General features: G+C 44.4%; 1 protein-coding gene and 1 long non-coding RNA gene across 4 annotated transcripts in view; both read left to right on the top strand.

The window, feature by feature from the left end:
- LOC111262976 (uncharacterized) overlaps positions 1-25,183 on the top strand; it is a 212,095-nt gene that overhangs the window by 81,364 nt on the left and 105,548 nt on the right. The window lies entirely within an intron of this gene.
- Positions 20,349-24,052, top strand: LOC147753134 (uncharacterized). The gene is made up of 2 exons (XR_015312099.1): positions 20,349-22,300; positions 22,736-24,052. It is a non-coding gene; the product is annotated as an uncharacterized LOC147753134 (long non-coding RNA).

The raw sequence follows: 25,183 nt of genomic DNA, 5'->3' as shown, positions 1-25,183 counted from the left end.
ATATAAATTAGCGTTTAGATTCCTACTATGTTGGATATACGTGTGTTCCGACGAGAATAACTGCTATTAATTCTACTATTTGATTCTCTAGATGGCTCATATATCTTCGATATTGTTTATTGAGGAATGGGCATTCGACTTTCCCGTATAATGCACCGCGACGTTTACATGGGCTTGGAGAGTTTTATCGAAGTGTGTAAGTCTTATGTCTAAATCGAAACTATATCTCTCTTCTGTGTCAACTTGGAAGACGTACGAAGCGCCTCGATTTGTGATGACATATCAACTGGGCGTATTATTTTAAAAGACTGTCTAGTGGCGAGGTCTACGAGGGTGGCGTCCGCCTTTTCGTCTACCTGCCTTATATCTTTGTATGCAGATCTTATCAAACCATAGACCCAAATGAAACGCTTGAATCTTGCTTCAGACGTAGTCGAAGCCTGTACAACCTGAAGGCTATTTGACGGTTGTCTTCATCGAAAGTGAGATTAGAACCGTGGTCAGACGCCGCCTTAAAGAGCATGTATCTTCTAACCTTATTGACTGATTATGACCAGGAAGTGTCTCAAGATTTCATGATCATGCCACCGGTACCTACGTAGGTAGGATCTGTATGGCACGTGTGACTCTACTTATATACGAAATCGTGTTAGAAGAGCTTCAAGACTTTGAGCATCAACGGCCGTTGCAATATTCCGTAGTGGTGACTGGTAGTGGAATCAGTAGAACGAAGCTTTGTTTCCAAACATGCTGTATCAATGGCAAGTATCTAGCCTGAGTCGCTTTGTCACTAGCACAAATGCGATTAATCTTTACTGACTATATATATATATATATATATATACATACCTGTATATATATATATATATATATATATATATATATATATATATATAGTCAGTTGCTAGCTCTAAATGTTCGATGTAAAATGTTGTTGTTGATGATCGAATGGTCTTACAGAGTAATATGTAGGTTTGTAGCAGTATTTCATTCGAAAGTTTTTTTCGTTTAAACAGTTCCACTTGAGAGTCTGAGATATCTAGTTTATCATAGAGAAACCATTACCCTTTGCGATTTTATGGATTACATATTCTATATTAGCCTATTATTACCTTAAATTGTCGTAGATTGACACAGTCATTACCTCAACAAAACTATGCAAAGAGTGTTTGAATGCTCGCTCGATATTAACGAGCGTAAAAGGCGCAAGCAAACACGACAGTTCCTAATATGCTTTCAGGTTTCTTTTTTATTGACATGTATACGCCTTCAAGCTTGATTATCAAACATTCGGAAGACACTAATGAACGATAAGTGCGATCTGCAGTCTGCCCTGCTCCTTGATTCCTCTTCAACGTTCAACGCTATTGCGTTCTGTTGCCTTTGATCAAATGCCATTCGCGGCTACAGAAATCAATCCACTGACTTTGTTCTATGTTAGTGAATAGAAAAATGCTTACATTGGTCAGTTCTCAGCCCGTCTGGTCTTTGTGTGATAGTGCACCCGGGGCGTTATAGGGTATAGCTTACTGCCAATAGCAAAGTATAATAGCCTAGTAAGGCGCGCCCCCCAAGCGCACGAACTCTAGAGAGAATCGCGAGACCATATAAGAGGCGAAGTTAGTAGTCTAGTCGGGAATCCGACTTTCTGGCGTTCCGACGAGCGGCAGGCGGCGCAACGGGAATATCGGGGGTGTGCTATGGGTTGACCGTCAGCATTCCCGACGTTCCTCGAGAGAGATGAAGCTGAACAACGGAAGAAGGACAGACACCCCTCTCGCTACTTCTTGGTACCGATGCCTTTACCGCCGCCTCTATGATAGTTTATGGCTAGCGCTGTCACAGGCCAGCGCCAGATCCATGCATGAAGTGGCGGACAGGCGAACTGCGATAAATCCAGCTGCTAAGGGTGATAGGGGTAGGAGCACTTTGAGAAACAGACATAGTGGGAAAACGTAAGGAGGCGGCTGCGGCAATGCTGGCCAAGCTGCGAAGGGTTCTGAGACACCACTGGAATAGTGAAGATGGTCGAACCGATAAATTGCATACTGGGGTATACTGTGGGAAAGTGAAAGACAATTGAGGTTGAAGAAGCCGAACGAACGAAAGACGATTGCGTATATTCGGCAGGATTTAACTTGCTGTTTCGTTCCCTGTTTCTCTCTGTTCTTTGCAGGTAATTATTTTCTATGAAGTCGATCCTTTTTTCGAGATCGTTCTCAGTAGTCCAACGGATGCAGTGCAGTAGCTAGTCCTATGGCGTGGTTCACCATAACCGATGACGGAAGCGATCCATGGTCACCGGCTGTAGGCTATTGAGAACAGTGACCGGTGGATGTGGCAGCGTCTATGTGAAGGGAGAAAATTATAGGAATTGGAAATGGTGTCTACCGGAATTCGCTGCTAAAACTTCGATGCAGATTCCTTTGCCCTTTGGTACTTCGGTGGTATCCAGTTCCCTTTCTCTGCTTCTTTGAGAGTACACCGCTGATGTAGGAAGGAACTTGATATTGGATCTGAGCAAAGACGCACCTTAGAGAGTTTACAGCGCTTAAACGGTCATTTACTTTTGTAGTTATCAAAGACTCGATCTGATTTGCAAAAGTCGACGAACTCTCAAAATTGGTGTTGCCACAAGACGATCAATACCAATCAGCGATTATAAAAGTTATGGCAAAGATTAGGGATTTGTCCAAGTCCCACAACTCGGGACTGGGTGTTTATTTCAATTAAATTAAAGACATTTGTCTTTACTTATCTGATTTGAATTTATTGTTGCTGTCAGATCTTATCGGCAGTATTTGCTTATAAATTATACTCTAGTCAAGTTAAATCTCTTATTTTATAAAAAAAAAAAAACTTAAAATTACGAACTATCAGCAAGATTTTACCGATCGGGAACCCAAATCAAACAATAGCCCAGTTATGCAGTCTAATCAGTCAGCGATTGTCGCTAATTTTTCTCGCTACAAATATGCCCGCACCCATATATTTTAGAGCAGATGAGTGAGCTAGTCTTGTTGCTGCCGCTGCTAGTGATGATATACGATAAAGCAGCAATCGACTACATCTTTCTAGTCCCTTAGATGACTTGATTGACTCCGAGAAGGAGCCGTTTTAAGCAGTAGTTGTTTCAGCTGCCGCTATAAATTATCGCACTGGATTGTTTGTAGCTGCGCTTTCAGCGGCCCTTTATCAACTACGAGAACAGTCAGTGCAACTGGTTCACTACTATGAAGAGCACTTCGTCTCCTAGTGCCGTTACCCAACTATGAGCCGTGTCGATTAGCGTTGTCAGAGCCTGATCAATGCATTTGTGAGCGACGACGCAGAAGCTGATGAGGTCCCGATTGGGACGAAGCGAGCCTGTCGTGTACAGAGTAGGTGTCAGCTTGGCGTTGAGAAGCCTCTCCAGGCTTCCCGGGAAGGACAGTAGTGCTGCTACAAGCAGTTTTCTATCACGGTAGTAACGTTTCGATATCTCGAAAATAAGGCGGTCGCGAAAAATATTTAAGCGCTATTCCGACCGCTTGGTCTTTGGGGATACAAAAAATGGCTTTAACAGTATACGGCGGACCAGTAATAGCAACAGTATTGGAGGTTCAAAGCACTCGGTTGTACATTAAAAAGATTGCGAGACCATTCGAAACAAGACTGGTCTGGGACGGATGCTGGGCTGCCTGCCTGCCGTCAATGGGTAGGAAGCTTGCCCTAAGGCAACACTGTCAAGAAAAAAAGGAAGAAAGGATCTGGATGCAACATCGAAAGGGTTACCCGACTACTTAGCTCCAATCAGTCGCTTCCTACTAGCATGCCGCCTGCGAGACTCTGCAAGGGAGAAAAAGTCGCGCCATCTTTTCAACAACGACATCGGCTACGAAGTGTTGATAGCAAGCTAAAAAGCGATGGCGCAATAGAAAATAAAAGGGAAAGAAAAGGTCTGTCGATAAAGTGAGCGGCTATAAGTAGCTTCTTCGCATGGAATCTGCCGAACGTATGAGTCGAGGCATCTCCAAGATACCCGGCTTAAATGCACATTCTAATTGTCCTATAACAGCGGTGATCGCAAGGAAAACCAACGCTGAAGAGAGAAAACACTACAACAAGAAATTCCGTTGAGATCAGGTTGACGCCAGACAGGGCTCAACATGGTGGCGGAGATGATGACGATACTAATTATCAGAACGTAATACAGGCTTTCTATAGCGTACAGCGTATTCTGACAGAACAGTTGAACCTCATATAACTGTTGTGAATTGAGGCAGTAATACCAGCTCTGAACGAATAACTTCACATGTTCTGCGTGGAGTACACTTCGTTACCATGAACGCCCCACGTTTGGTACAGCAGAGGGGACTGCTAATGCATTTTAACCCTCATAAAAAGAACAGCGTTCTGTTATTAACTGTCCTCTTTCATGTAATGCATGAGAAACTAGATAGCAGCAGTCGATCTTGTGCATACGACAATCTTTCTGAAAACCAACAACGATATCATAATTTTGATATTATATTATAGCTGAAAATGTGATCCCGAATCAGAAATAGCTGAAGCGATATATTATACGTTCAGGTACAATGAAATATAATAACCGCCGTTAGTTGTAACTTAATGTGTAAATCGAGTCTCTAGAACGAAGCGTTCTATTTTACACACTAGTCCGTGCACAATCGTGCAATAAAAAATGCAGTATGGCGGTGCCTATACATACCCCAGGGGAAATGCCCCTTCATTTACCCGTGCGCCTGCATAGTTCGACTTTTTAGCTCAATAATGCGTCCGTTGTTTTTGTCGCCATCATTGGCGCTAAGGAATTCTAGATTCTGTAGTCACTACTTCATGAAGGAACAAAGGCAGTTACACTTACATAAAGTAGACATTAGCGGGAAATTCGGGAAGCATTGGCCACTGGCTATTATGCGGCAAACGGATTGGCCCGTGTTCATCTTTCTGCTCGACTTTGAAGTGCTGGTCGCTAGACAACAGTGATATGTGTATCTATAAGTGCTTATTTTTGCGTGATGTATTATAAAAAAGATCTGATTCGATATACAACGTTGTTTGTCTCGAAACTTTAATTCAGGTTTATTTATGAGACGTATTGAATGAACACTGAACAGTGTCTCCGATGGACCAACGCGACACAGTATGCTATGAAGGGAACGCACCATATCACGTCAGCGTACTTTAGCAGATCCCTGAGTGGTAAACATTTTCAGGCCCAAAGCTACGAATGATATAGGTAGGGCCGTAATAGCGCTTAGTGGCATGGGGCTCGTCTAGATAGATACACAGAATTCGACGAAGAAATACTTGTGATATCTTTCTCTTACGTCTTGGGGTCGCCCCCTTTCCTCTAATTTGTTTCTGCTTGTTGATATGCTGCCTCTGCTACCGTTCCTACTAGTCACGTCCTTAAGAATATGTCAATGAAAAAGTCATCTATAGAATCATTTCAGTTGCCGTCTACGCTAGCAACAAACAATGAAGGGACGGGCGATGAGGCCTTGCAGACCTGAGTTTGGAACGGATTGCCATTTGGCTAGATGAGCCTAGGGCTGGCCTCTATTGCACTAGCGCATCCTTCCTTCAGCTAACCTGTGCCTGCTACCTTGGTAATTTTAAAAAATCGTGTGCTATATGACAGCGTACAGCGTCATATCAGTGGTGAGTGTTTGCGAAGATACAACAAAGCAATGACGATGTCAGCGATGGAGGCGATGTTCCCTTTTTCAGCGGCACGTTATCCGTCGCTGTTCGTATCGTGAGACTTGTGCTGCTCCCAATAGTTATTACTTCCAATGTCAATTGCAACCGGTTCGTGCATGTTGACAGGGGTCTAGTAGACGCATGGCCGCCTCACATTTGTCTTATATATAACAGACGACAACGAGAATGCTTTGTTTGCTTTATTGGGTATATAATACCCCAGCGAAACAGCTTGACGTGTCAATAATCATGAAAGAACTACTGCGGTAAACGAATCGTTCACATAACCCGCTGACGGAGCGGATGGCGGTCGAAAACTCACAAATGATGTTGAACGATAACGATAGAAAAAAATTCTCGAAATAAAAGCGAAAACTAGGCCAACGCATCTTTATAGAGTGATGAGTTGTCTTGAAACCTTCGGAAGACATAGGACTAGTCGGACCACTAAAGTTACCAAAAGCAGCTGGCACACCCATAGAACAGGACCGCTACAGGACGCTGAATCGAGTAGAGGCTGATATTATAATATCAGTAGACAAAGAAAACGGATTAAAATTAAATTTTAGGTAAACTAGGAAATTTGGGGAACATTTTTTCATACGCTCAGCTATTGTGGTATTTGCAGGTTGCAGCGTTTGGTAACAGGCGTCGTTAAGTGCGTGTGTCGAATGCATGAGAATCCAGTCCCCGGCGTTTCTTCCGAGGTAGTGTACTTTTGTACTTCAACGACATCACGAACATGAGCGATTACCATTCTTACCACTATAACAGCGCGTACTACACTGGCGCATATGGTCACCGCGCAATGGCGGGGTAGCGTTTACGTTAGTTCGTCTCTATATCAGCCATAGCATTGTGCGGATGGGAATTACCTTTTAATGGAAAATTGGCAGCTGAGAAAAATTAAATTTACTCTCGTTTACTTAGTCGTCCATTGGCATATGCACGAGTAAATCTAGCTGCTGAAAGCTGAAAGCGACTGCCTCCTTCTACATTTGACTTGATTCATTGACCATGTAGTTAGCGTACTGGCAGTTCGTAGCTGTTGTCACTAGACCTACACTTGGGCGCCTACCTAAGAAAACAAGTCAGGCGGTGCAGTCGATAAGCGACTAGATGGGAAGAATAACAAGAAACTCCTTCACACAGGAAAGCATAGGAGTGAATAGCTGAGCCGGGAAAGAGGAGAGCGCCTGTCTACCCTTACGGTAAAATGATGCGAAACCGAAGCAAAACGATGCTTGTATTCCTGCCCCTCCCCCCCCCCTCATCTTCGTCTAGCGGCAAATTTCAAAAAGGGAAAATAAAGTTTCTCGAAATTGCGGTAACAGCGGCGGTGGCTTCGTAGATGCTGAATTGATTCGTGTCGAACACGCGTTGATGATGGTCGAAGTCTGGTGGCGAAGAAGTGGTGGGATGACTGGAGACTAACGTAAATGATGCCAGTCAACTAGACCTAAGACGGATGGATGCTGCGTTGTGTGCTCATGATGCTCTAGTGGTGACGTGTTCACTTGTTGAATCGAAGGACACGCAAGACCTAAAACCAGGCCTAGACGTATTCGTTTCGTGTTCGAAGCAGCTAGCCAAGGGAGTAGCATTTTCCAGACGACTATAAAAGTTAAAAAGCCACCATGCAGTTCCGTTGGTATTCTTGTTTGTCTGAATACGACGCTGTAAAGAACAATTGACGGTTGATGTCTTTGTAGCCTCAGATATCCTCTTCTTTTCATCCACTAAATATGATTAGAGATCGCAAAGATCTGCTCGAATGCCAACGCGCGAAAGGGGCAGTTTGCGTGTTCGGTAAACCAATGACGGCTATGATAAATCCCGCTTAGGCAGAATGGCGGACGTTGCACCGTTTCCCAGTAAAACCCTGTCCAAGACCCGACGGTGGCACTCGTTGTTTTGATTCCGAGCTCCTTAAGCTGATTTGGGCCATTCTCATGCAAATGGGCCCAAAAAAAGCGAATCCACTTAGGTTGAATCGGGTACGGTTTTTTTTGTTAAAAACTTTCACGGACTCCTGAAGCACTTTGCGGTTACCTATTTTGAAACTTTTCATATTTTTCTATGACACTTCTGCTGGCAAACAGATTTTAAAGCGCGATTGCTTTAAAGTTAAATTCAGCAATATGCTAATGGAGATAAACAAAAATTGTAATACATTGTTAAATCCGAATGTTAATGTATTATAATGCCTCCGTGTTCTTTTTTTACGTTGAAAGGTAACCCTTGAGTGATCGTTCTGCTAATTCGATTTGGTATGAATATGTTGAGAGTGACTGCTCCACAGAGTCGAGCGGGCCGAAGAAGCCCGAAGCAGTTTGGCCGAATGACCTCAGGTGCCTCGTGAAGCATGAATTTTGCAGGCCGATTCGTTTCAGCGAGCAAATAGAGCCCGATCGTGAAGAGGGTCCTTTTTAGAGAAGGTGGGAGTGTGTGCAAGCTTGTATACTGTAATTGTTTGTTTCTTTCTTTTCTAGATAAATTCAAGGAAAGCTTCATTCGAAAAGGCCCAACGGGATTGCTAACTATGGTTTTGCGGAACCGATCCGGGAACGGTAGGACAAAGGCCCTTCGTTTTATGATATTTTGCAGTATCGAAGGGGCTGTCATAAACTGATATTTTGTTGACCTTTTTAGTAGGAAGAATAATATTTTTTTGTTATGCTGCGATTGTAGAGGCATGATACCGTATGGTACAGGGATGGTGTCGTGCGTGTAAGCGGATGAACCACAACAAAAGATACGTGAAACAACTCATATCGGAAACGGTTGGTCTACGAAAAATCTATATTGTACCTGTCCAGACTACCCAACAGGGTGATTTCAACAGAATATTAAAATATAAACATGACCGCCTCTAAGATGCTGTACAATTTCGTTCAATCTGACGCTGTGAGTGGAAAGCATTTAACTCTAACTCATAGACGTTAAAGGCGAACTTGGAAGTTTTGAGCCCCTCTTAGTTCACAGTTGTCAGACTTCTAGACTTACAATGCTCCTAACGGTGGATGTATTCCTGTCACTGATTTTTTGTCTCAGAGAGAAGGACTTTTGCCTAAAACAAACGGTTGAAATAGACTGAACAGCTATGGCTCACAATGTTAGTTACGTGTACGTAGATAAAATGTGTTTTTTTTTTTTATTTCTGGAACAATTAGAAACTAATCGAATTAAACATATGCCCACAGTTGCAAACTATAGCGATTCAAACGTAGCAAGAAAATTCTACGACTGAAGGCTAGAGAGAACGACCTTTAAATCGTATAGGACCGTATTTGTCGGCGCCGGGAAGTTTTTGTTAAAAAGTTTCATTTAGAGTTAATTAAAATTGGTCTTATCTGTAAAAGATAAATATACTGAAAAAAGATATACTGCATCATGCTTGCGGCCCTGCCTAGTAATAGTTTTTGTTAGGATTGCCATTTATTTCAGTAACCGTACATTGAAAGTTCCTTAAAAAGCCTTTAATTGTTAGATACCGTTATCCGTCTCTACTTATATACTATACTAGTATATGTTTGGCCTGATCGTCACTTCAATAAATAATTATCTTATATACACACTTGACACAAGTTCAGGTGCGTTCGTAAATGCCATGTTGTTCAGACGAAAGCTGCCATGATAATATTTGCCAGCGGAGGCTCGACTATCATCGTGGTTAAGAACCCGTATAGACTAGTCAAACTATAAAAGGAAACCGTCTCTCTCTCAATTTCCTTATTCTCCATTACCCAGTTTTGACATGACCAGTCGGATATACCACCCTTCCTTTTCATTCACCCGTCGATCAGACTTTTTACCAGACATTTAACTTTCCGCAGAATACCAACTATAGTTGTATTATAGCGTAAAGATAATATAACCAAATGTAATTCTATTACCTTGAGAGCTGGGCTGCTGGAGCGACGTATAAGAGAGGAACTAAAGAATTAGTGGGCAGTGGCCCCAGCGAAACGAAGTTTATACGTCAGGGCTGAGCCCCAGACTCACCGGCCCGTGCTAAATAGATACCGTTCCATTGGGCTCGATTGTGCGGTGGTAGAATTACTGAAGCCTTTGAAAAAGCATGACCGCCCACTCCACAGGAACGACTAATTATTCATATAGTCCTTAACGTGCTGACACCACTGAAAGCTGACTAGGCAATTTGTTATTTTTTTATAGTCAAACATCTTAGTTTATCTTTGCCTCGTTCCTCGATGACTGCCAGCCACCGATGTACCTTTTTCTAGCTTTAGTCCGAACCGAGTGTTAAAAAGCCTTTCCATTTGGGGCGGGGTCCGGCTCTCTCTTCCTTTGCTACTCTACCATCGCTGGTACCAACCGCAGTAAGGGGTAACGGCAGAGCAGGATATGTCTCTGCGTTCCGTCCTTTTCAGAATTGTTCTGCAAGGTCTCTATCCGTGTAGTCGCGGGGCGGGGGAACTTTTCAGGCCGGAAGCCGCCAGGCCGTTGGTGATGGACTCGGTACCCGTCGGCGAGGCTCTTTTTATCAGTAGCAGATCGCATCGTCCTTTTAAATTGGGCCGCGTCGCACATGCAACAGGTGCTACCGTTGTTGCGGCTGTCGCCGCCCAGCCTGATGCGCTTTAGAAAACATTTGTTGAATGCTCGGGGGTGTGGGGAGTCATGAGGGTGTGTATGGTAGCCTGAGCATTTGTTGCATTCGCTATTGGCTGGCCGTTGGAAGTATTGTTGTCTGTCTTCTTAAGTTCATGGGGGATCTTTTCGCAGTAGAAAACGGCGCCGCTACTCGTCGTTCCGCTGTTGCTTTTATTGTGGCTACTTTAGTCGATTGCGAATGTTGGTTATCGGAGCCTACGGCTGCGTTCCACGGCGCCGACTTGTGTGTTTGCCTTACTGAACGTTCTTTGGGCTGTAAACTCCCTTACGAATGGCGTTCTCTCACAGTTCGAAATAGGTCTATCGACAGTTGCTTGACGGTGAGCGCACTCCTTTTGCACCGATTTTTCGAGCTGTGAATGGTCGCCTCCACCATTACCGCGCTGGCGCCGTTTCTTGTAGCATTCTTCCTAACAGAACTATAAGGCACAGCGATCGTAGCCTTGTCTAGTATCTTCTTTTTCTTTGTGTTATCCGGGACGAACGGGGACGACAACTTTTGCCGTCACAGTAGTTAGGGGAAACTAAAGCTTTAGCTAGTTTTGCTGGATTGAACGAGGTTCCGTCGGCAAAGTGTTCAAGACAGAGTCATAGAACAGAGTCCGGCTCGTGCAGCGCAAAAACGATATAGACATCGGTTTCTGGAAGAGGGCGCAAAGGGCATTCACGATAGGAGGAATTGAAGTGAGCTGCGGAGGCGATGATTCCGTATATTCGGTTATTTAATTGTTATTGATAAAAATTGGGGTTGTACAGGGGAATGTTAACAAGCCATAGCTTAACTCAATATTAGCTAGAAAAAGCCATCCGTTGTTACCTACGTTAATACGTAGATAAATTGTGACACACAGAAATCGACCACCATGAAAATCGATAGTTTAAACCTGCCATCCGTGTATATCGCCATAGCTTAAACTACGTAAACAAAATATACGCATCGTACACTGTGTCTATATAAGAAGCGATGAAAAATTTATCGCAGGTTTGTCATGTAGCAGTAGTATTCGTTTCCAACGATTTTATGCAGTTGTAAAGATCTGTATAGAGCGTAATTCATTTGACGCGACTCATTCCATTTCAATGATCAAGAAACGATAATTTTCGTTTCCGTTGGCTGCTTCTTATGGCAGACGAAAAGTTTGTTCGTTGATAGTTTCATTGATGATGATAATGATCACAGCGGACCACCTCTAATAATGTTTGAGGAAAAGGGACCACAAGGGATCGCCTGCCGTCTAGCGCGTACAGCCAGGCGCACACACACTGGTTAGTATGGTTCGTTATCTTGCTGCTAACGGTGAAGTCCCTGCGCCTGACTCCTTTCACGACTTAGCACCGTCCGCCGATCAGCTAACGGAACTGTAACACGATAGAACAAACAATAGAAAGACATATCTGTCAGTAGAACATCGTGAGGCAATAGCAACTGGAGAATTGTTGCATCAGAAAATTGCCATCTATATGCCGTCGGTGCCATCGTTCCTAACGGAACAGATAGCGGCATTCAGCGATTTCACCATCAGAACTTCAGTGGCTCCATTGAATGTCAGGTTAACTGTCAAACCCGAAGCAGAGCCCAAATCCTAACATGCGTTGCTAAGCTGAGGTACTACTATGCAGGCCTTTGCGTAACCGTTTCTATAGACTACGACAGGTGATATTTATGGAAATGGACGGCTGTTTCTCCTAGCCTCCACATTGGTCTGACTGAGTATGATTGTTTAGCTGCGTTTATTTGTATAGTCTGTGGGGAGGTGTACCGCATAGAATATAAATAAATATAGCACACGGGTAGCAAAAGGACGGCTAGCCACAGCTACTGGGTAAGAATGATGGAGTGAATGGAACTTGTTACTGTTACGTTCGGCGCATTGTTTATTGTGCCAACATTAATAATGAGGCTCACTGACGTCCCAGAGAACGCACGCCTGTTTCTAATCGTCAACCTGCTTTGATAGCTTAGCAACAACAACCGCTACTATAGCAGATACGAAATCAAATGTTTTCGTAGCGTTGATTATGATACGGTTGATTCTTTGTAGCAGGTCGGCGGCCTGAGACATTGTGTGCCTGAATACCGCTACTGCCCTACCGATATATAGAAAATGTGACATCTTGCTTTTTAGTGGCATTCGTCATCGGGCGGAGGAAAAAAGCAAAGCCCTAATTAAACTCGTATGCATAAAAGTCGGTTTGTCCGTCTGCCTATTGAACAGTTCAGTGGCTTGGCACAGTTGCCAGCCATTGGCCTCGAACGGAAGATGATCGCCTCATGGCAGTCTACGCAATAGAAGCAGATATATGTATTTATATGTGACAACTGGACTGATCAGGACATCGCGTTTCGATTGTGTAGGAGACTTACGTCTATGCCCCTAGAGAGTGGTGGTCGTTATTTTTGTACGTTAGCAAGCGTTAAATGAGGCTGAAGGAAGACACGCTATCGTCAGTTAATTTGTTGCGGTGAAATAGTATATTAATCCTCTTATGTTTGTTGGTCTAGTTAACGATCAAATCGTTTATCGTTCACTCATAATACGAAATCTTGGTAATTTACCGATAGGTAGAATACTCATAGACTCTTGGTTTTTCTTACCGCATTCGACTTCGCGGAACGCACTGTGTTTTAAAATGACGAAACGGAGCATAGGCAACGTAAGAAATTGCTCTATTTTTAGGTAAATTAATGATTACTGTTGGTATTTTTGTTACGCGAAGAAGGAAATGACAGCTATACAGATCGGTCCGGGTAAATTTAACCAACTAAAGCTCGCTATTTCGACGGAAACCTGACGAGGTACGACCTCTTTCTTGCTTGTCTGGTAGAAAACGTAGAAACATCGACCAGCCACTTCATTGGATTGAACCTAATTCACTTCTATTGTCAAGAGAACACATTCGAAATATCAACTCGTTCCCGTTTTTGTCCCGCAGCAGCCTATTCGTCTGTGTTTGATCAACGAATCTGTTTGACTTGTTCTATCGACGACTGGCCCGTGCAGGACGTGCAAAGGTTCGCTCCCCAAGCCAATAGTCTTCAACTGTAAGAGAGCAGCTTCCCGATATGGAACGAGCCATGAAATCATTTTGTTCACAAACCGCTTGCTCGTTATTAATATTGCGACATACAGTGATTGTACCTTGAAGCGAGTACGTGTATCCAGAGATAGGGGTCAGGCAGCAGATGTTATTGGCGCTTCCGCGTCCGTATTGTCAAGCTATCCAGTCCATCTTTATCCACTTACTACATATCTATCTCGGAGCTGGGATCGATTTGAGGCTTTTTTAGGCTAGATCCGCGGCAGTTGAACGGGACAGCTGTGGACGCGTACGTGCTGATCCACGAAAGCCTGTCGTCCGCCTCAGGTCGTACTATGTAAGTTGCTATGCTATCAGCTGACAAAGCAGTAAGTAGTGCGGCTTGATGTGCCAGCTTTGGTAAATCGGCCAGTCGGCTTCATACATAAGCAGGTCCGAACCGCTTGGAAGCCGCTCTTTAAGAGCAAGCATCGATTACATCTAAATCATATGAATGCGGTATTTATATGAGAGGAACGTCAGGAATCATAATCTTGAGAGGTTAGTAGATTTTTGTAGCGCAAGATATGTCAGTGAGCTAGCTACAAACGATAGGTTAACGCGAATAAGCGTTTTTACACAGTCGAATATGTAATGCAACTGGACACGACACATACTATTGAGGGGCACCTTTCCGAGCTTCTTTTCTTCACTTATGGAAGGGAAATATGTATAAAAGCTCGCTTCGGCATTAATCTGTGCTAGACCAATATATCGTCATATTGTAATACAGAATTTGGTAGTCCATCGGTAACCTGCTTTTGGTTTAAGGACACGGTCTGAATGTTAGCGCAAACGGTAACCGCCACTTGTTCGGGCTGCCGAAGAGAGAAGCGTCGCAGTCTTCTGTTGGAAGAAATAGATTAAGTCTCTAGGTTAAGAAAGTGAGAGATCTTCCAGAGCACTGAGCGGAGCGGCTGCGTTGCGCCATTCTTAAAGTGCTCTATTTTCATTGTGCTGATATTGGGGAAACTAAAGTCATCAAGCGTTTGGTTAGTGGCACGCGAATATAAAAAGGTTTTACGAGACGTTTTATCAGCAATGATAGTCATAGAATAGCCTACAATAGCGAAATGTTGCAATAGTAGGATAGTTCATGGATGGAGGCTAGTCCACTGTTATATTATGCAAGTGTTTGTCATCTCTGTTCGGGCGGTCTGTGGATGTGAACCGATGGACCTGGATGGAATGGCTGTGCATCTGTACATTTCTGATCTACTTAAACATCGATATTTCCAAATGCGTTGTTACTGTCGTCGTTTTACGTCTATACGCGTACTTCTCCCTGTTCCGGCGAGCGTTTGCTGCTCCGTTTTCTAACTTTCACGTTTCGCTCACAGTTGCCGCAAGGCTGAATGCTGAAATCAGTTAAGTGTGCGTAGCAGACGAACACTTCTGCTTTTAGTGCACTAGCGCTTCTGTACTTATATCAGTCAGCTTCGTCGTTCCTATATCAGTGGAATATTTTTGACGTTTTTTCCCGCCCCTTTATCAGCTGTTACGATCCATACATGTCTTAGCTCGTTCAGAAGATAGTTGCGCTGTGTACGCATCGTAGACAAGCAGTCGTCGAGCTTCGTCGTCAATTCAAGGCCGGACTGCTCGAGTTAAGGGAGGAATGGCAATAAAGCTCATTCGGTAATTTTACTCCCAATGGCAACTGATGCAAGAGTCCAAGTCGACTTCTTAATTCCCCTTAATTCTAATTCCCTGTTTATTTTTGCGTCCGCCAGTCTATATTTCTAAATTTATTATCTCGACATGAACATGCCTACCGCATGTACATATCTATTCATTATAGACGATACCGTTGGTTATTTGTTGAAACGAAGTGCGTACGTCAGATCGGTGACGTTCTGCAGGTGCCGAAGTGGGAAGCGGACGAGATAGTTGACAATCGAAATGGACTCGCCTACCCTTTAATCTAGTAAAAATCTATGGAGCAACAACAGCCGCTGCGCTGATGAGCAATACTTTCTCTGCAATAGATAAACAATCGCTCAAGTCTGAATGCCTGGCCAGCGTTTCGACTCAAGGGTCGAAACGCTGGCCAGGCATTTAGATTCAAAAGCGTTCAAATACAAAGCAAATTGCGAGCAGCGAGCCTCGATTTTTCTTTTCGATCGAAAAGAAGATCCGTCGTTGATTGAACGCCGGTCCGGTCGGCGACGCGATATCCGCCAACATCCGCAGGCGGATATCGTGTCCTCACGTCAGAATATTGCAGCAGCAGGTATCTTAAGCACTCAAGGCGGCTTTGTCAGTCGAATCATCGCCGTTTCAATCGTCCGTGGTCCTTAACGTGTTCATATCTAATCGTATAGGTTGGCGTCAAAATGTGAAATGAAAATAATGATTATTTTTATTTTCAACAACAAATGTGGCTGAATTTAGATGACGCCACCTAGTCGGCGATGCTTTCCAACGTCACGACCTGTATATGACTAGTGAAACGAGGGCGCGGGTGAGGTAGTGACATATTTTTGCGTCCTCCTACAGATAGATGGCTCTGTGTGATAATTGCCTCTGACGCATCTATAAAGAGCAATTTCTGAAGTTGTCGCTACTATTGTTCTGCTTGCTGTTTGATTTTGGTCGAAAATGTTCACTGCTTACGGATTCTTTGACTTTCTTTAAGCATTTTTCGATTTAGAACGTTCGCCGCAAACAGTGGCGTCATTCGTCGTCAGTATTTAACGAAAGCTTTAGCTGTCGCCGTGCGACTACCACGAACTCAGAACAGCCTGTTCGCAGTTGGTTCGTAGCGTAAAACCGCTACGGTGGATCGCGCGATTATCTATGAAATAGTAAAATGTTGTCTGAGAGCCCGCCATTCTGACCGGCTTTGGCCGCTGCCAACCTGTGTATAAGTGGCATCGTCTAGGCCGTATCAGCTTCTAGCCCATACGGCAAACTGGGCCCAATTAGAAACAATAAAGGATCGGTGCGGTGCGTCATACGATAACAGCGAAACGAAAGAGAGAGAAACCCATCGCTGTGAGCAACACCAGCCGCAGTTTGCAGTATCTTTTTTTTGTTAGATTCTCGATGCCCCCCCCTACAACAACGAATCGTGACTCATTGCCGACTGCGTGATTGTGTTCGCCCATTCAAAATAGCGGCAAGATCTAGCATACAATTAGACGCGCGTCTTGCTCCATTCGCTTCCGATGCTATACATATACGCAGGTACCAACATTTGGACGTCAATGAACGCCCAAAGACACGTGGCAGCTCACGAGCATAGCCGGAGATCCGGAGATATCACTGGTGTCGCATCTAGTGGCCGGTGTATTGAGGTTCTGGGGGTGATTGCGATGCTTTCGTTGGGTCTCCGGTCGGCCATCTCTCCGACGAGATAGACACCGGCTATCTGTCACTTGCTTAATATCACATAGATTGCGGGCGGCGCTCACTGTAACTGAGAGCTCTCTGGAGCAGAACGACTGATCCGCATTTATTGCTGCAGTGTGGTGATGGCTCACGCGGCGACGATAACCGCGGCCGCACGTCGCGCCAGAAGCTCTCATAAGAAGAATGTGGATATTTCGTTTAAACGATGATAAGTCCGTGGCAGAAAGGTGAAGTTCAGTTTGAATACGTTTTTTTGTCTAGATATTTAGTGTTGATTTATGTTACACGTTGGCTAACTATAAATAGATCGGCTCACAGTTCCAAGGAATAGAGAATACGGTTCTTATAAATATCGGTCTAAGTCGGTGTGGGTTCGAACTGTCAAATATTTAGCGCTGAAGTCTTTTCTTAGCCGAAACTATTTGCGTGCTTTTCCCCCGTTCGCCAATACCGCAGGTGATTATAGTTTATTTTTCTCACGAGAACAAAGATGTCTGTGCGGATTGTACGCAGGCAGCTGAAATAATAGAAAACATGCAAATAACACCTCCGATATGGTTTCTAGTCTGGCTATGATTAAAAGGAATGAAAGCGAACTTCGAAGAATGGCAGGTGATTGGCGATACTATCCCAAGTACTTTTTACCTATAGTTAATGCTTGTTTATAATGAATCATTGATTAGAACAGGTTCGAGAATAGCTCAACGTTATTGTGTCCAACAAAGGTTTCGTTCTACTTGAAACCCCAGTTTATCGTTTTAAGGGTCATTCTTGTTTATGCAAAGTCTGCAAGCAAACAGAACAGCGGCACAGACGGGAACTTACATACCGATCTTTTAGCTACGACGTGGCTACAGGATAAATTAACTGAGAAACTGATCGAGAATGCGCGTTGACAAGGGATACTGTCCGTTTACATTAAGACTAAGAAGCGGCCGAACCAGACCTCGTGGCTCTTTCTTTTATAGGCCAAGCGTAGTTACGTTCGTGGTCACCACCACGTCGCTGGTACCACTTGTGCTGCGGTTAGTTCTGCCGTCACTCGCTCTGCTCGGACTACGCGGGATAGGTAAACGGGGCTCATGGGGTTCCCCTTTGCTAGGTTGGGCATCAGATAGACTGTTCTGTTGTATTTGGCGCAGCCGAAGCTCAATTAGTGACGACAGTAGTAGAATGAGGTATATATTTGCTCAGCGCATTAGCCGGCAGTAGGGATTGTGGGGTTTCAGCGATCGGACATTGAAGCTGTATGGGGTAGGACGAGCAAAGTCGGCTTATTCTGCTGAAGTAGCGGTGCCTCCCGACCTCCTATGTGTCTGTGCCAGACTTCGGTGGTTTTGCCACCGGTTAGGCCCGATACGCCGGTACAATCCACTGACCTGGCCCGGTCTTCTTTTTCCTTTTCGTTATAGTAGCGGTAGTAGTAGTTTGCCTACGAGAGAACGTAGACGGGCAAAGGTAAAGCCAGCAGGCCCCGGCAAAAGAAAGCCACCTATTCGATGAGCAATGAAGATAAAATAGGGTGAGAAGGACAGAAAATAAGTGAGCATCGCAAGCTGCTTCTGCTGTTCTCTTGCGTAGGCCGATCATGGCACAGCAGCTGCGACGACTGCACTTTTAACCCTGAAGGGATGTCGCCATGCTGTCATCGAATCTGCAGCGGAAGCCAAAAGTGATAAGCAAGCTATGAAAATACTGAGCAGAATAGAGCTCCGAATACGCTGACAGCGTTAACCGCCGAGGGAAACTTAACGGATAAACGCTAATTTGGCACTCTTCTCAGCGTTCCAGGTTCAAAAGCAATGGACAACGACAAACAGGGACACAAGTCTATTCAGACATTCAGGCATATCTTTGAAAGCTCACAGGCACAAATATCAAAACATGCTTAGGAGACACTTTTCTTCGTACGAACTTGATGATAATGCAAACCATCTAGTTGCTGTTGTAACTACCTAGTAAAACAAACGCTCATTTGGCCATTCCGTAATCAGGAACATGGTTGCTTTACGGCGTTGTTCTTTGCTTTTAAATGGGAACCCGACAGCCAACTGGCATTATCACTGTTACTTTGCTTCTGTTTTCACTATGTGGATAGCGGTGCTTTACAAGGCCACGAAAAAGATGCATATTGCTTCTATCACACGCATTTTGATTAACGTATCTGTTATTAAAACGATTATGTTGTGACAAATTGTGATCTAGGACATCGAAAAAGATGCCTAATCTGAAATTTCATGATTCTACTGTCTTCTTGTTTGTCTAATGACTCCGTCAGCGAAGGTGCGGTCGGCCAGCGTTTTCATAGACGGTCGAGAGCATTGTTACGTGAACATCGATTGAATAATAGAGTAGCCCTTGAGGATACAAACTGCATAATCTGAAGTTCACAAAATGTTACATGTTATTTTTAAATATTGTTATTATACAAAATACAAACTTAACTCAGCGTCTGTCTTATGTGTATAATCTTCCTGTTATTCGATGGCTGCGCCAGCACTGCGAAACATCTTTGGCATTGAAGTGTTTCTTATCTCAGAATTTGCATTAGGCTCGTCTACCGTGACAAGGTATCGTACAATCGGAATATCGAACACTTGATTTTTATTATTATTATTATTACAGTAAAAGCACTTCTGCTGTCTCTATATAGTTTCCAAAAAGAGTGCAAGGCACATAATAGTATTTATAGAAGACAGTATGTTGTATAATACTCAGCTGAGATGTCTGCACTATTGACTGACAAATTGGGATTGGCTCAAAGACTATGTAGTTCTAAAGGGCTCGTCTGTCCGTCATAGACGGACGTATTGAAGCAACGCATAGAAATAGACCATCTCTAACGACTACAACTTCTTTGATGGCAAAAAGGTTGGCTGCTGACTTCCCGGAACGAATAAGAGCTCTTGAAGCGATCGGATCCTTTTCGCTGTTTTGCGCGACAAGCTCGTTCCGTTGGCTCAACGTCGCCAGCGTCTTTAGCGTCGTCATTCTCCTGTTTAGTCGGCTTCAAGCAAGTCTTCGGAAAACGCGCATAGCTCGAATTGATGGATGGGGATCTTTGATGGCCAGGCTGTTGCCGCAACTTTCGCTGCTGCTGCTGCTGTTCCGACGATTTGGCTCGCCCGTCAAAGCCCTAAGCATCTCGTTGCTTGTTCCTTATATCATCGAAGAGTTTGCCCTTTTGTCCCCTTTTCGATTTTCCCAGATCTGCGATATCAAACTTAGGGTACTGGACAACGGCGATGCTTAAGGAGCGCCGTCCGGCGAAAGGAACGCGTCCCTTGTTAGGTCTCGTTTTAGCCCATCTTTTGGGCAGTACTGTCGTCTGTCAGCAGATAATAGCAGCCCGGTTCCCTGTTCCCCGTCGAACGCTGCTGCATTTATATCACGAGCACATCGCATGCGTCTGAGGCCATACGGCCGTAAGGCAAAGGGACGGAAACTGCAGGTCTGAGTCACACTATAAAACATGTATTGTTTGAGCTGACTGGATTTGACAAAACAGAAAAAGAACAGAAAAAATAGCATATGGTTGTTTGCAAGAGAATAAAATGGAAACAAACTTTTTTCAGGAGACAGCAGTTATCGTAAGGCTGCAAATTGCGGCTACTCAGGATGCAGGAAAGAACGTCACTATACTACTAAAAGGTTGGCGAGGATTCCGCCTATATGAGCTTGTACCTAGGATGCGGCAGGACGATGCAAGCCTGAGCTTACCTTCTGAAACGAAACATGACCTCCGGCAGATCACACCGGGATAAAATTGCTGATTGGCAACAATGGCCTTGCTTATTTGCTTGCATATTTGAATGCCGCTACATTATTTGACGATCGGTATATTCGATGCGATATAATAGAAGTTTTCATTTAGCGATTAGAGGATGTAACAAGCCGACCGCTCTCTGAAAACTCATGCGGTAGCATGATACGTTGGTAGTCACTGTCCAACGTACATACGCGGTCACGTATTTCAAAGGTAAATTCCGACTTGGTAAGCTTCTTTCCTCTTAGAGAACGGTAACCCCCGAACATAAACCAACTCATTTCAAGCACACCGACGATGTAGTTCTCCTCACTAAGTAGTGGCAAGACGACATAAAGCGAGAGTTGAGCTTAACTGAGAGATAAAGCAAGAGAGACTGATAGAACATGCTATACCTTCGAGAAACAGTGCCAGAGTGACAGGAAAAAAAAGCAACTCCTACAGCCACACGAAGCAGTGCGAGATGGTATTTGCGCCACCCTTGATTGCGTCGAACGGCTATAAGTGTATATCCACACGCTCGCACAGCCATCACCTAGACACGGGGCACAGCGAAGAGACTAAGGGACTCATGAAAGCAGGAAAACACGAAGGTCTACGGGATGTGACGGGGGCTGTAGTAGCATGTGGGTAGGTGCAGATTGAGAGATTCCAAGTTACGCCCATGCCATCCAACGGCGATGGCGGCAGCGGCAGCGGCTCCAGCAATGGTAGCGACTTCCCTTTTACCCCTGACTCACATCCTTACACCAAGCGCGTTCTATTGCGCTGCTACAATAATGAGAAGCGCATAAGCGGACGGGCAGGTATCGAACCGAATCGAACTACAGCTTTAAGAAACATTACCAGTGCAGCCGCCAATGGCACGATACAATGCTGAGACGTTTTGCGGGGATGAAAGCAGCGGCAGTGCTTGAGGGTCGGGGGTGGCGAGGGCCGGGGAGGAAAGGGCATTGGCGATGTACGCCGGGTATGACTGCAATCGAGAGCGAGTAGAAAGGAATGTTAGTGATGGCGGTGACTGCACACAATGGGGCGACGACGTGAGTCTGCCACTCGGACAGGTGTTTCTTGCGACACCTTTGACAACTACGATGACGATGACTATGAATGCGTCCACTAGCTGTGTGCCTGCTGCTGGTGCTTGGTCGTGGAATCAACCAACGGAAAACGGGCCAACGGAGCAAGACACCTTGCCAATCCCATAGAAAAGCAATGTCCTCGGGACCAGTGCCTGACTCCTCCGCCAGATTTTCAAGATGGCGTACGGCTTTCTGTGCGGTAAAGAGTGAAGCATGAGTAGTATGGAGCAACCATCGACTTAAGCACATCAACGAAACATCGTCCACTTCTTTTTCTTCGAGTAACGAGTAAGCAGAGAGCAGTCGGAGAGGTCGGCACGGGGTAAGGCGTTTAGTTCCTTTATTTGCAGCGGGTTCAGCAGAGTAACAATGACGACGCAGACTGGGTTCACCCATTTACCTTGTCTCTTTCACCTGCTCGTGGATTGCCTTTATGTCCCATTGTTTTCTCCGCTTTCTTTGGCTACAGGAAGAAATTGGATGAGTGCTTAACATTAGGTAGCCATGTATAGCAACACAAAACAGGCACAGGCTATAGCGAAAGAATGAAGGAAAGACGCTGAAACGGAACAATCTTGACTTTGCAGACAAGCGGGACAAGGCATCGTTCTAACAAAAAAGTTTAATTTTGCTGCTAGCAAAATAACTACGTCGGCTCATGATTCACACTGCGGTAATTTCTAATGACATTAATTATTTGTCAATTTTAAAATTTTCAAAAATCCTGATAGTAATGCAAGACCTACGAATTTACCTAGATGTAATAGAAACCATTATCGTGGCCATAGTACATAGCCTAAGGCAAGCCCAACTGAAAGTATTATTATATCCTGATCGACTATAATGAAGTGTAATCAGCATATACAAATGGTGGTCTGACCAATACCTTCCTACGCATACAGGCAAATTGAGCATAGTATCTTCCAATAATAATTTTCAATCACTAGGCCAATATGAGTAATCTTATATGCAAAACAAAAGGTTATATTTATATCCTATAATACAATCCTGTGCCGTATATGGTGTTTTATAGACTATTCTCGTAAAATATATTAATTAAGGAAAGAGAATCTGCGAAAGCCAGGGTTTATGCTGTTCTCATTTACAGTTATCCTACCGGTGGCACGTTACTGTGCGATCCAATTGTCAAGAGGTTATTTAACGCGCGGTGGGCAATAGCCGTAGCCCGCTGATACGCGTCTCTGGAACAGATGCGAAAACGTTCAGGTAAGACAATTAAGGTACCATTCGTTTTTTATCTGTCCTTTAAGCCAGGTCTTTTTTCTATAGTGTATCCTCTGCCGCCACTGTCCTATATGTGCTTGCAGGTGGTTTGCGCACCTGTGTTATTTCCTAGGGTTTTCCGACAGTTGTGTGTTTCAAGGCGGCGTTTGATACGGGTTGTCGGTACACAGCACATTTCTGTTGACTTAGACAGTGAAGCAGGGAGAAGGAGCGCTCAGGCCGGCGGACAACGAACGAACGAGGGGAGTCAACAGATGTGTTAAAACGTAGTATCATCTGGTCTTCCGTTTTAGTATTTTGTCTGCGTTCTTATTTTGTCTCTCATTGAATTTCTTTTCCAACGAGTATCGTGTTAGGCTCACCCGGGTTTCACAGCGTGCAGCCACTGGGTCGTAGTATCAGCAGCAATAATAATAATAATGGAGTGACGTCGCAAGATCTCGGTGGACCGGCTTCCGGTGAGAACTGCGGTTCATGGCGACGTCCAGAGAGTGGCGAACAAGTAATAGGGACAACGGCCGTTGAAGTCGTCCTGGGTGCCCGTTGTTCCCTGTTCGCTATACCTGCTTTATCGTAGGTTGTATCGATACACTCCATATACTCGGGCCTATCCGTACACCACGCGTCACAGTCTACATGACGGTGGAAGGTGTGAGCGAGGTCAAAAAATCCTTACCTTCTATGAACTGCTTCTCATTGTCGGTGGTTGCTAATCGCTCCAACAACCGACAGGAGAAAACACTGACTAAAACACCAACAGAAAACCGGGGAAAAAACCATCGGTGCGGTCTGGTTGTTTCCTACATTTTCCCAGTGCTCCCTAAACGAGTCCCTTGTTTGTGGGAGCACTGAGCTCCGTTTCTATTCCTCTTTATTTAAGGGAGTCAAAACCAAAGTCGCTTAAGCACACCTATGCACATTTCACAAACGCAGGTCGGCTACAGGACACTGGCACATGCAGTAAGAGGAGCTCCAACTGCACAAATCTATAGCCCCAGCACTCGTTCATGCCCGTATCATTCGGATCGATGTTTTTGCTGGGCTGCTTAGCGACCAGACTGTTGTTGGGACTGCTACTGTTGCTAAATCGCGCACGTGCAATTGGTGTAATGAGGTAAATGCCTGTTTAGTGCAGCCACTGGAAAATAGGATAGGACGAACGGGGTTTAACAAAGGAAAACTAGAGGGAAAAATAAAATTGATTGGATTTTAGCTATATTTAGGACCGACATGCCATTGACGGCAGCGGCACCTGGCGGTGAAACCCGACGACGTGTTATCGTCGAACTGCCGTTGCTTTTACGAGTGTCTCCAACCTGTGTAATGGTAATTTAGGAGGTCGAAGTAAATGAACGCGAGGACATCGATGACGAGCTACGATGAGACAGCAGCAGGAACGGACAGAATTATTGCAGGAGGGTCATCTGCTACTCACTGTCTTAGTAAAATCAAAAAGTGCCTTGTGAAGTAGCTGCACATATGGGGAAGAATGGACGGTCTTTGTGAACTCTTCCAGGGTACAGAGATAACAAAGTCCAATTCGCGATGTTACTGACGGGTCACTGGGTCGTCACTGCAGCTAATCTGTGATAAAAAAATACACAGCTGTCCAGTAAGTATTTTTGACAACGGCTGTTTAAGGAAAAATAGTAAGTAAGAGTTTGTTGAAATCATTAAAGAACATTAACATACTAGCTTTGCCGGGTTTACTTAATGAACCGTCTCAAGATATATTTAGCTAATTATGCACTTTGTATTGTATATTATGTGCTAATAACGCTCAACTGTACGATCGGCTTACGAGGGCGGAACTGCCCAGACCCAGCTATGTTTGCTAGTGCTTGATAAATTTATTGTAGTTAGACGAAACAGCACCGTGTATGCACGTATAGCGATAATATCATTGCGATGAAGGGCATGGGCACTATTAGATAGATGGTGCAGTATAAGCTGAATCGCAAGTTGGGTCATCTGACCATTGTCAACCTTACTTAACCGTATCGTGTTATTGTCAGAGCGCTCAAGTAGCTATTAACCCAACTCACGCAGGCTTTGTCTGTTCAAGAGGTGTTTCATAGTGTCTGTCGTATATTCAGGATCGCCGATTTGAAAGGGACAGGTGCACCATTAAGAAAACAACGTATCACAAACTTTCTGCGACTCTCCTGTAGTAGCACGATTTCAAGACCTTGTCAATGGGCCAGAGGACTGTGCGCGCCTACAATCTACATGTCTAGACGCTCATTTATATTATATTTTAAACTGTATTAAAATTTAGATAGACCAATACTGCTTAGCGAAGCAATCGTTT

The sequence above is a fragment of the Varroa jacobsoni genome, unplaced genomic scaffold (genome assembly GCF_002532875.2).
Source record: "Varroa jacobsoni isolate VJ856 unplaced genomic scaffold, vjacob_1.0 scaffold_720, whole genome shotgun sequence".
Classification (NCBI taxonomy): Eukaryota; Metazoa; Arthropoda; class Arachnida; order Mesostigmata; family Varroidae; genus Varroa; species Varroa jacobsoni.
This window is presented reverse-complemented; position numbering and strand designations above follow the sequence as displayed.